At 33.5% G+C, this 3,608-nt stretch overlaps 1 long non-coding RNA gene across 1 annotated transcript in view; it reads right to left on the bottom strand.

Annotated features, from left to right (window-relative positions):
• Window positions 1–134, bottom strand: part of LOC135212626 (uncharacterized) — a 98,585-nt gene extending 98,451 nt beyond the window's left edge. Inside the window, exon 1 of the long non-coding RNA XR_010313947.1 lies at window positions 35–134. This is a non-coding gene — a long non-coding RNA (uncharacterized LOC135212626). The remainder of the gene's footprint in view (window positions 1–34) is intronic.
• Window positions 135–3,608: the final 3,474 nt, after the last annotated feature.

Here is a 3,608-nt window from a genome sequence, read left to right as displayed (position 1 = left end):
CCTATTGTTAAGTAACAACCCAACTTTAACTCACTTTGCTATATGGTCATTCCCAGTCCGAAACATCGAATATTTCCATTAATTCAAAAATCAAGAGCGACGGAAAGTAGTAAGTAGGTACTAGTAACTCTCGTTGTCCCAAGTAGTCCTCCATCCGTTCACTAAAGTCAGCTATGAAAATATCGAAATACCAGAAACTCCGTTAAAACCGACCATGTCAAAAAAAGAAAGCTAAATCTGCAATTAGATTGCAAGTCCTTCCTGCAAAAATCAAATTGCGAAAATTGAAAAACGATCAGAATATTCTAAGTCGTTACAGGAAACGCACCCTGGTCTGCCCAAACCAGAAAAGCAAGAAGACCCGAAGAAACTATCGTAACGTCGAAGTTTTCCGCTTAAAAACAAATAAATAAATAAAAGGATGTCATTATATAATTATCTTGAAAAAAAAACAGGATTCGTAGTATAATTATCAGCCTTCCAGGGCCAAGGTGGCAATTCATATTCGCCCACAAAACATCCAAAAGAGATTTATAGTTATCTGCCATAAGTGTGACTACTGCAGCTCAAGGAAATATAAACTTGAAACACGAATACCTCGACGTTAGAAAAATGTTCGCCTGGAACATACCTGGCAGTGAAATCATCAGCAGTTTTAAAGACATACCGAATCATTCTGATTTTACCTGAAAAACGAAAGTAATTCGAACACGGACAAGTTCGCTTACAGTTCCCTTGCCTATGGAACTTCTTGCATTTTCTGTTGTGTTAGACTGAAGAAGATAAGACGATGTATCTACGAATGTAAAAACCGATTACTATACTCACTATATATATATGTGTGTGTGTGTGTGTGTGTGTGTGTGTGTGTTTCAGGAAGATATATAGAATTACACTCTCTTTCTCTAATATATATATATATATATATATCCATATATATTATATATATATATATATATATATATATATTATATATGTGTGTGTGTGTGTGTGTGTGTGTATAATCCTATATATGTATCTTCCCAGAAACATTCTTCAAAGTGGCCATCACTATTGTTACCATCTCTACAGCAGATGACATCTTTATAATGGTACCAGGGAAACAGACTCCTTTTAACCCCCTTGATGCCACAGGGACACGAAAGATATATAACCAGAAACCGATCGAAAGGGGGGAACAAAAGAAAAACAGAGGAAACACGATCGCCGTCTGCGACTGCTGCAGACAAGATCTACCTTGGATCTGTACGGCGTAGAGAGTTGAATTTTGACTTGAGCACTCATTCTACTTTACATTATTCAATTCTCTCTCTCTTCTCTCTCTCTCTCATCTCTCTCTCTCTCTCGTCTCTCTCTCTCTCTCTCTCTCTCTCTCCTGAAATCGCTAGAAACGTTAATTTTTGTTTAATCAATTACAATTCAGGAGCATATTCTCCTCGGGCACCCCCCCACCCTCCCTCTCTCTCATTTGAATTTCCTAGACAGTATTGCGCGAGTTATTAATATGGATCTGGTAACTGCAAGTTTCAGAACTTATATTAAGCCAACATTTACATGATCTCATATTTATGAGAACCTTTCTAGGCTCTAATCGTTTGCTGTAGTGTTTTTGTCTTATTAATATAGTGATGTAAAATCAGTATTAGCTCAATAGTTTTTCAAGGTAAACTTAGGAAAAGTGAGTTATTTTACCCTTTCAGCAGAGATTACACACTGGAGCATTTGAATATTAATTTTGTTCCGCACGAGGAGTAAGTAATAACAACCCGTTAGGCCTTATTCCTCTAAAGTCTAAATCTTCTCACGTTTCACGAGTGCTTTGTGATGGTTTTACTAAAGATTAATGCCCACGGTCCATGGCCCTGAATAAGCAGTTTTCGGTGGAGGTCTAAGCCGTGCCACATCCAGCGAGGCAAGAAGGATTCAGTGTCGTCATTGGTTGAAGACGCAGTTCCTGGGTTAGGCTTCTGTGCATCTATCTTCTGCAGGGATTGGTCGACTGGTCCATCGCTCAGTTGCTTTGTCGCCCAAGTGAGGTAGGAGGCATTATTTCTTTTACTGTCATCGTCATGTTTTGTAACTCTTCATCTGTTATGATTTTAGGGTATTCAAGTTTTCTGCCATGAAATAGTTAAGTTTAAGAGGACTATTATACCACACACACACATACTATATATATATATATATATATATATATATATATACTATATATATATATATATATATATATATACATATATATATAGGTATATATATATATATATATATATATATATATTATATATATATATATATATATGAATATGAATATGAATATGAATATGAATATGAATATGGAATATGAATATAAATATAAAAAAAAAAATATAAATATAATATCAATAAATATAAATATATAAATATATAAATATTATATATAGATAAATAAAATAAATATCAAATATAAATATAAAATATAAATATACATATAATAAATATATATATAAATATATATATAAATATATATATATATATATATATATATATATATATATATATATATATATATATATATAAAGCATGGTTATCATAATATTTACGCAGAGATTAAACATATAGACAAGCTACTTTTTCAATTACCAAAGAAAACTAGCAAATTTATCCAGATCATTGGAGGGTTTTAAAGGTGCTCAGCCCGCACTTTGCATTTGTTTTAGCAGCATCATATCAACAAAGTTTTCTTCTAAATAACTGCAGAATAACCAAAGACACCCCGGGACCCCAGTATGTCCAGTAACAAATCCCAATTTCGAAGATAACGTTAGGAGACCATCCATCAAAGTGAAGACTAATCACGATTCTGATGGGCAGGTCGTTAAACATCGTTTGCTTAACTGTTGACAGATAAGGATGGTTAAATGTTACTTCGTTCTACGAATGGGTTTCTTCCTATTCTAGTATTGAATTGCAAGTTTATTTTTCTCTCTAGGTTTATTTCCAACAATTTTTCCCTCTGAGTCAGAAAATGTATTAATTTATGATGAAATGATGATGATGATTTGATCATCTTTATTTATTTTTAGTTTTTTCGATTTGTTCAAACTTTTCTGTTTATTTATTTTAGCAGGGCAGTCAAGAAGCCAATTTGAAACGGCAACTACCTGGAGGACGACAAAGTGTTCTCAGGTGCAGAAGCAGAGGGGATCGTACAACTTAAAAGCTGTTCAAGTGTTTTTCAAGTAATAACTGAGACCAGAGATGAAGCAGCATCGAACAACTTTTGTCGTTATGTTGAAACATTTGCAGGCCTTCTCTTTCAAGAGTGATTTTTCATAGCAGATTTCAAACATATTTTAAAATAAGGAAAGACTGAGACTTCTTAATTACCAATATGTTTATGTCACGTTCAGCTTAGAATTATTGTTCATACTTCAGTTTTTAAGAGATAAAATCGTCACATAAGTCTCACGCCCTGCAGAGGTATATACTGTACTATCATTACACATATAAGAATAATGAAAATTAACTCTAGGCTGAAGAATTGCGTGGATTATTGTGTTTGTGCCTATGAATATCAGTTTTTGTTCTTGCATCACGTATTCCTTAACATGAACACGAGTTATGGAGTT

This window comes from Macrobrachium nipponense, chromosome 19 (assembly GCF_015104395.2).
Source record: "Macrobrachium nipponense isolate FS-2020 chromosome 19, ASM1510439v2, whole genome shotgun sequence".
Lineage (NCBI taxonomy): Eukaryota > Metazoa > Arthropoda > Malacostraca > Decapoda > Palaemonidae > Macrobrachium > Macrobrachium nipponense.
Note: the sequence above shows the minus strand (reverse complement) of the source record. Positions and strands in the feature narration are given on the sequence as shown.